This window comes from Triticum urartu, chromosome 3A (assembly GCF_056163025.1).
Source record: "Triticum urartu cultivar PI428250 chromosome 3A, HENAU_Tu73, whole genome shotgun sequence".
NCBI classification, from domain to species: domain Eukaryota; kingdom Viridiplantae; phylum Streptophyta; class Magnoliopsida; order Poales; family Poaceae; genus Triticum; species Triticum urartu.
The window spans coordinates 488,211,001-488,220,282 of NC_141875.1; the positions used below are offsets into that span (position 1 = coordinate 488,211,001).

The 9,282-nt window shown below is 45.2% G+C and overlaps 1 long non-coding RNA gene across 3 annotated transcripts; it reads right to left on the reverse strand.

Annotated features, from left to right (window-relative positions):
* Positions 1-4,947: 4,947 nt before the first annotated feature.
* On the reverse strand, positions 4,948-9,066 carry LOC147980218 (uncharacterized). 3 transcript variants are annotated; one of them, XR_015619164.1, is made up of 5 exons: positions 8,056-9,066; positions 7,355-7,973; positions 6,176-6,253; positions 5,994-6,066; positions 4,948-5,435 (listed from the first exon to the last, which is right to left on the reverse strand). It is a non-coding gene; the product is annotated as an uncharacterized LOC147980218 (long non-coding RNA). The 3 variants fall into 3 exon arrangements; XR_015619166.1 differs by having other exon boundaries at positions 6,153-6,253; XR_015619165.1 differs by lacking the exon at positions 6,176-6,253.
* Positions 9,067-9,282: the final 216 nt, after the last annotated feature.

Here is a 9,282-nt window from a genome sequence, read left to right on the forward strand (position 1 = left end):
ACGGATGCATCAAACACGGTCAGGTTTTAGTTGCGTGTGTGATGAAGGGCATACGGTTCAGTTCAATTAACTGTTTGCGATGAGGAGGAACAAAAGAAACGGGCAACCAGATGAAGGTGTGTGTGATGTACAGCATACGGTTCACTCGGATGAACTATTTGTGATTAGGCAACACAAAAGAAACAGACAACCCGATCAAGGTGTGTGCGATGTACAGCATACGGTTCACTCGGATGAACTGTTTGTGATTAGGAAAGAGAATAGAAACGGTTCAATATAACAAGATGTGTGTCATACGCGGCAAACAGGTCTGTAATCAGAAATGTGTGCGAAGACCGATAATAACGCAGACGATTGCTTCTAATAAGATGTATGTGATATGCTCTGTCTACACAACATCTATTGGCCATTGTGGGACGGGCGGTCATCCGGATACGCCATAAGGATGTGAAGAGGCATTCCTATCAGCAAGGACTAGTTGTTCCACTAGTAGCTCATGTAAGAAAACTATCAAGTTAAGTGTGCTTAGGCTGGAGCAGCCGTCATATGGGTGACTGGATGGGAAGTTGTGTCAATGTTAGATTAGGTGATGGGATGGGTCATTTCGATCAAATGACCGAAATGCCCCATTTCCTCAGCTAATTTAACCTCGAGGTCCTTGTTTTTTATTTTTTTTATTTTTTAGCACATGTTAAAGAAGGTCTATCGCATTACTTTTTGACAATGTGCGATACGTGGCATACAGTTGATCCATCTGACCTATTTGTGATGGAATAGGCCGTGTGTGTTGTGGGCAAACGCTTGCTAGTATTCAACCATTTGAGATTGATGAATTCATCACCGACGGGATCCCTAGTGTGGTCCGTGTTCATCTGATCATCATCTACTTCTTGTGCTAGCTCGATGCTAAGTTTCCATTAATTGATGGCGTTTTATGAACATGCCACTGTTTCCCGCCATTTCCTCACCTGTTTCCTGCCACCCTGCTATATTGCACATAGGGGGCGCGCGACGCATGGAGGCGACAAGTGCAGCCTGTAGCACATCCACCTTTTCCAAGCATGCCAACCCACCAAAGCGTCGCCTCTGCCATCAACCTCGTCGATGAGGAAAACGAGCAGGCGCCACGGCCCGTCGAGACCGAGGCGCTCCCCGGCAACGCGATGGACGATGATGTGATGTGCGTCATCGCCAGGGTTGAGCAGACCTTTGGCGCATGGTGCTTGAGCGCCGCAGATCAAGATAGGCATGTCAGCGCCGACAGGCTGCAGCTCGCCACACAACATGATCGATGGCACGCCGCAGAGCAAGCTAGGCATGTCCGCACCGATAGGCTACGGCTCACTGATACGTCCATTTTGCATCATGCTTTTATATTGATATTTATTGCATTATGGGCTGTTATTACACATTATGTCACAATACTTATGCCTATTCTCTCTTATTTTACAAGGTTTACAGAAAGAGGGAGAATGCCGACAGCTAGGATTCTGGGCTGGAAAAGGAGCAAATATTATAGACCTATTCTGCACAGCTCCAAAAGTCCTGAAACTTCACGGAAGACGTTTTCAAAATATATAAAAATACTGAGCGCAAGAAGTTCACCAGGGGGGCCACACCCTGCCCACGAGGGTGGGGGCGCGCCCTACCCCCTGGGCGCGCCCCCTACCTCGTGGGCCCCCTGGTGGCTCTCCGATGGCCATCTTCTACTATATGGAGTCTTTCGATGAGAAAAAAATCATAAGCCATCTCCTCGGACGAAACTCCGTCGCCGCGAGGCGGAATCTTGGCGGATCCAATCTAGGGCTCCGACAGAGCTGTTCTGCTGGGGAAACTTCCCTCCGGGAGGGGGAAATCATCGCCATCATCATCACCAACGCTCCTCTCATCGGGAGAGGGCAATCTCCATCAACATCTTCACCAGCACCATCTCCTCTCAAAACCCTAGTTCATCTCTTGTATCCAATTCTTGTCTCCAAGTCCAGGATTGGTACTAGTAGGTTGCTAGTAGTGTTAATTACTCCTTGTAGTTGATGCTAGTTGGTTTATTTGGTGGAAGATCATATGTTCAGATCCTATATGCATATTAACACCCCTCTGATTATGAACATGATTATGCTTTGTGAGTAGTTACATTTGTTCCTGAAGACATGGGAGAAGTCTTGCTATTAGTAGTCATGTGAATTTGGTATTCATTCGATATTTTGATGAGATGTATGTTGTCTCTCCTCTAGTGGTGTTATGTGAACGTCGACTACATTTCACCATTATTTGGGCCTAGAGGAAGGCATTGGAAAGTAATAAGTAGATGGTGGGTTGCTAGAGTGACAGAAGCTTAAACCCTAGTTTATGCGTTGCTTCGTAAGGGGCTGATTTGGATCCATATGTTTCATGCTATGGTTAGGTTTACCTTTATACTTTTGTTGTAGTTGCGGATGCTTGCAATAGAGGTTAATCATAAGTGGGATGCTTGTCCAAGTAAGGACAGTGCCCAAGCACCGGTCCACCCACATACCAAATTATCAAAATACCAAACGCGAATCATATGAACGTGATGAAAACTAGCTTGACGATATTCCCATGTGTCATCGGGAGCGCTTTTCTCTATATAAGAGTTTTTCCAGGCTTGTCCTTTGCTACAAAAAGGATTGGGCCACCTTGCTGCACTTTATTTACTTTTGTTACTTGTTGCTCGTTACAAATTATCCTATCACAAAACTATCTGTTACCACTTATTTCAGTACTTGCAGAGAATACCTTGCTGGAAACCGCTTATCATTTCCTTCTGCTCCTCGTTGGGTTCGACACTCTTACTTATCGAAAGGACTACGATAGATCCCCTATACTTGTGGGTCATCACTCACCGCACGGCGAGACCGTTGGAGCGCCGCAGAGCGAGAGGCGCGGCGCGCCGCACAGCAAGAGCAGATCCATCGGCGCTTGCCTGCTGTCAACACGGCGTCGCAGTAGGGTACACGTCCCGTCAGTACCCCCATTCCTCGCCAGGAGTGGGCAGAGGCCCTCAGCACCGTACTTGCACCAGATGCCGGCCATGCCGTACTTGCACCAGAAGCCCGCCTCGCCGTTCGCATGGGTGCCGCTGTTCGCCTTGTCCGCGACCCGCTAGTCCGTAGGCTCGACCGCCTCCTTGGCCTGGGTGTCCACCTGGGCGCAGTAGAGGAACATGGCCGTCACATCCTCGAGCTGGTGATCTTCGATGAAATAGCCAACTTGGATCTCGAGATCGTGCTCCAGATGTACTGTGAGCGTGTCGACCGCTTGGACGAACGCCTGCACGAGTTCAGGCAGAGCCAAGAGCTACCCTAGGCAAGGGCTGCTGGTCATGGTCTCATGGACGCATTTTATTTTTAAAAGTTGTTTCGACGTGGATAGCTTTGTATTCACAGCAATCATAGTATTGCTCTGTTTATTGCTCTATTTTAATGTGTGTACTCTGTTTTCCATTCTTATATGTTATGTTTCAATGTGTGTGTATACGTTTTCCATTTTGTATATGTGGATGATAACAGCTAGATTCAAATTAGTATACAAAAACAGATAGAAAATGGAATTCATAATATATATATTAATTGTTCATTAGATCATCACAGAATATATATATATACACACATATACATATACATCTGGGTTATTCTATTACGCGTAACAGAATATTATTTTGTTACCTTACTTGAACTGATGGTTTCAGACGGTTGTACTGATGATTTTCATCTCGTCGAACTGATCATGTTTTCGTCAGAATGGAGCGTGTAATATATCGTTGGAAAGCTCTTGACATCTACATTACAAATATATAATATTTTTTTGCAAAACCATCACAATTTACAAGCAGTTTTGAAAAACCCATTTTTTTCAAAACCGAAAACGCGAATGGTATTTTGGACTCAATTTTTAAACGGTTTATCGGAATTGATCAAATAAGATGGCATTGGAAAGCTGGTGAAAATCCGCATCTTCCATATATCTATTGTTTTTTCTAATTCTATACGATTTAAAAGTAATTTTAAAACGGTGAAATTCTGGGCGAAATGTATTTGTCGGATTGACGCAAATGATACGGCGCTGGAAAGCTATGAAAAATACGCAACTTTTTCGTATTGAAATGTTTTTCTAATTCCTTACGGTTTAAAAACGAATTTGAATATGGTCAAATTTGATTTTGAACGCGATTTTTTTAAAATTTTGTCGAAATAAGACAAATAATATACTGTTAGAAAGATATTGAAAATACAAAACTTAGTCATGTTGAACGTTTTCTCAAATTCGCAACCGTTGAAGAGTAATTTGGATTACGGTGAGACATGTCGTGTTTTTTTCCCGTCAGAAAAAACAGAGTACTCGTACTGATCTAGGGGTGTGTCTGTACTGATGTATTTTTCATAGAGTAATTTTAAAAGATTCCAAAAAAGTACTTCAACAGATGTTCTTATGGGTTTGTACTGAGCATGTTTTCATATACTAGACTTTACTCTGTTTTTTTGTATGGTTTTCCTTGTAACTTTTCAACGGTTCACGGTATCATCGTCTCCGAACTTGCATAGGTTATATTGTTGAACTGAATGATATTTAAAAAAAATCATGTGTTTTTCTCTTCCGGAAAGTACTGAGGTATTTTTCACATTCCAAAAACGTTTTGGGTTGAGCAACCGAACTTTCATCTTTTTTTTTGAGCTTACCGAACTTTCATCATTAAACATGCATGGTTTGTATAGCTGAACTAAAATAAACTTTTTCCGCAATAAATGTGTTGTATTTTTTCTTTATTTTTCTTTGAGCATATATTCGTCAGGTCCATAGACGAACTTTCTCAATTTCCATAGACGAACGGAGAGCTATTTATTATCTAAACATATATGCTAGTAATAATTGAACATTTCATACAATTTTTTGTCTATTCATGGACATCAACCAAAATAGGCAGGAGAGAGCACTCGAACTGATAATAGTTTTTTATTCGTACTGATCAATGTTTTTAATTCAAACCATTTTTGCCTTTCATGAGAAACATCAAACTATCATGTACACTTTCTTTTAAGAAGTACCAATCATATCATCATAGACAGAAGAACTTGTAGCTGCTGCTATGTGTACGAATTGCATGCTTTGGTTGTCCTCATTGCCTGCATCGTGTACTTCATCCTTAGCCAGCTTGGTTTAGTACAAACAACTACAACCATTGAGTACCAAAGATAACACAAGAACATGTTTAGTCTGCATCATTGATTACCAAAGATAACACAGGCACACATGTTTAGTACAAGCAGCTACAACCAACCAAGTTCATTCGCAACAATAGCCGCACTGCGAAACATGAACCGAGTTTAATTTTGACCGCTGCTTCGGCGCCGTTGGCGAAAACGCCTCTGAACTTGGCGTATACCAGCAATGGAACTTCTCAGCCTTCCATACACGCACTGAAGACATGTAGCATGCATCATGATTCAGAAGACATACAATAGCTACACGCAGATATACAATAGATTTGTAGCAGCACATGCACCAAACTTGCAGAATTTTTCTTCAACTAATTTGGGCTCTGATTTGGACACAAACGAGAGCACACTATTTTCTTTGAAATTCCACTATCTTGAAGGATACGTAAATATAATATAGAACTACGAGCTTAAAAATATACACAAAAACACATGTCTTCAACAACCAACCCATGATCTTTTATAGAGTTCTTTTGTATCTGTATATCAAATATTTTTGCGTATGATCTTGTAAAATTTAGAAACTAAACTATGCTTTGTCCCCGGTAAAGTCATGACCAAATTCAACATTTCAATTCCAACAGTTCAAGATCATAGGTAGTAGTTCATCAGTTCAACCGTTCAATTCAAACAGAAGGTCACAGGTTCATAACCAACTTTTCAACGGTTCAATTCAAATTTCAACAATTCAATTTTCAATAGATCAAACCAAGGAAAGACAACTGGCTGAAGGGGTGGCCAATGGCCACAGTTGCTCACGGTGTGCACGACAGTGTCCAACAACCTCTATCCTGGCTCACTGCAGAACGACGTGCTGGGCGCAATCCACGGCCTGGCATATGAGATGCAAAAAAGAGTTAAAGAGGACTTAAGCTAATTTTTATAGCTGATGATGTAGCATTACAAAAAATAATATACTTTAGCCCATAAATACAAAGTACTTTTGAACTTTTCCGGAGCTTTTTGTTGAACTGAAGCATGCTCCAGAGCAGGACGAGATCGAGCGGATTGGGAGGATGCTGAGCAACATACATTGGAGATGCAAGACCACAATACATCAATTAGCGATGTCATTGAACTTTGGGACATTTATACTACAAGAATTGAATCTACAGCAATCTTGAACTTTCAAGTTCCATACGCAAGATAGCTACAATTTGCTAAAATCAATCACCAGCAGAAAAAACACCAAAAGGTTCTTCAAATGGTTGCTTGAGGAAGAGCCAAAGCTATTTTGGGGTGGCGGACGGCAGCAGCATGTGGGCTGGGTTGTCTCGCACCGGGAAGGATGAGGAAAACGGCAACCCAACCACTATAGTGGAAATAGGAGCTGATGGCCGTGGACTGCTGCTCGGCATGAACTCGATCGTCCGGATGCCACGGGGCTGGACTGGGGACGGCGCTGGACATATTGGAGCAGTTGGCAAGGAGCTTAGAGCAACAGTGTACATCGGCAATGGACTGCTCACGCCCAAGGAGATGTACTGCTCCCCTGGGATGGAGGGGCGAAGTGTGTGCCTCCCAAGCCGCGGCGTTGAACTGCTTCGGGTTGTGTTGTTGAACAACCCGGTGTGGCGGCGGTGAACGGTATGGGCGGTGCAGCGATGGAGCCCCACCAGCAGTGGCAGGAGGCTCGACACAATCGGCCTAATAGCTGCGACGGTGAACGGCCTGGGGCGGCCGGGTTGGACTGATGGTCGCAGTGGTGGCGAACCCAACGCCCTGGCCACACCGGGATGATAGGCAACCAGAAGGAGAGGAGGGGCGTGTCCATGGCGGAGAGATTGAACGGCCTGTGGTTGCAGCGTTGAACTGAGCTAGATGTATGTGTTAAAAATAAAAATGGCTAATGCGGCATTGGTGGAGCTATGTGTATTACTGCAGGGGCCATGTCCCCCAGCTCTTGGACTTTTTTGTGAAGAAATTCTGAATTTGTTTGTCACAAATTGAGAGAAATATAGTTTGTGAAGAAACTAGCCCTCCACACACGCCATGGCCCCCTTAGTCATTTGTCGCTAGCTCCGCCACTGGCATTCAGAGTTGGCAGAAGTTGAAGCAGCAACTGTACCATATTTTGTACATACAAGCATACGGAAAATCGCAGAGGCAACATAGTATACCTGATATGTAGTTGGACTGGCGCTCTGGGAATTTAGAACTGAGGAAAAAATGTACAGACAGCTCGAGCGCCATGAGCAGAAGGCCCGGAAGAAGCGGCGCTGGTGGTCAGGAGATCAAGAAGAAGCACTGACTGGCTGCACAAAAAAAAAAGATAAGAACAAAGTGAAGCACCATGGTCTGCGTACAAGCAGATGGAAGAAAAGTTCCAAGGAGTGGTGGCCGCCAGATACAACATTTTTCAGTTAAAAGAATGTATCTCTGTAGATAGCAGGAACAAAAACTCTTTTAGATAACTCAAATCATATAGAATGAAGCAATATGAGATGGAAGAGTAAAGCAACAGGAGAATGCAATGTGAGTTTGTAAATCATGTAAAGAAAGAACAACTTGATTTTCCAAAAACGCTAGTATCCAACTAGTTTCCACCTAAAGCTCAAACAGGCCCTGCATGCTCAGCTAATTAACCACATACGTGACTATTCTTTTGCACTACACCAGACTGCACATTCACATTGGCCATGTATAAATGATTTTCTTTTAGGAATAACATCAAAAATAGCAGAAAACTTAGCTTGGGAGATGGAGTAACATGAGCGGGTCTGCCTCTCACCGCCGCAGCTGCAGAACATATTGATTTTCAGTAGAAGAAAAAGAATTGATCTATATGTGATCCATCACAAAACAAAGCATACATGCATACATATATCACAAGTTCAGAACATCACAGCTCACAAGCACGTCCTCTACGCTTTAGACCTTGGGAATTGTTGCAGTCCCAACACTCTGTACGCGGCCATAGTGATGCCTCCGCTTCATGTCACACAGGTGCGCGCACGGTGTTCGTCTCACCGCCGCTATTACCGGACAGGCAGAACAGTGGCAGCCTACAGAACAAAGCACCATCTGCTTGTACTGGCCCTATTTCACTGCATTTTCCCCACAATTTGTTGCAACAAAGCACCATCTTTTTGGTAGCACAATGGTTTGCAGAATCATGGCAGCTGGGACTAAATTGTACTGATGTGAATCAAAACTTTAGAGACAACTAAACTATACTGCTATGCAATCAAAATTACAGCTGCAAGAAGGAAACGTGATTCCAGAAATGTCCCCCAACATGTACTGGGCAGCTTCAGAGCCTGTACTGACAATGAACTATGCATCGACGGCTAGAGGTGGAGGAGCCCCGGCGAGTCGAGAGTAAATCCACACATGGCAGCGCATTCAGTTGAAAATAGAAGAGAGCAGAACACAGCGGTAGAAGATGCTCAGAACTCCACACACAAGTGAGACCGGGGTGCTCTTCGTCGAGCTCCGCTGGCCGAGCGGCCGGAAGACTTAAAGTTGAACGGCTAGAGCAGATCAGCCAGGACGGATTCCATAGCTGCACAGGGAGCCGGGTGGAGGGAGGCGCGCGGCGGCCAGGGGTCGGAGGCGAGCGACGGGTGGGGTCGGAGGCGCGCGACGACCGGGGTAGGAGGCGCGCGACGGCCGGGGTTGGGAGGCGCACGACGGCCGGAGGAGAGAGTTGCATGGCGGCCGGTGGTTGGGGGCGGCGGGCGGCAGCGCTTGGTTGGGGCCGGCCGTGGGCGGCGGCGAGCGGGCAGGGGAGGAAGGAGGCGGCGCGGCGGCGGGGAGGGAGGAGGCAGCGTGCGCAGCGGGTTCCACATTTTCCTTTTTGTTTGTTACCGATTACTAAAACTGATAATCCCTCCTGGGCTAGTATTCCGGCAGCCCCTCGCCAGCAGCTCCTTGGTGCGCGGCATCTTTTCTGTGCAGAGGCAGTACTCCGACTCCTCCACCTCGCAGCGCTTAACGTACTGATCTGCCTCTTGCTGGCGGATGCGCGCGGCCGATGTTGCCATTTGGTTGGGCGCCCACCGGAGCTCCTCGTCGGTGGCACGCTGGAGCTTATCGGCTCACCTCC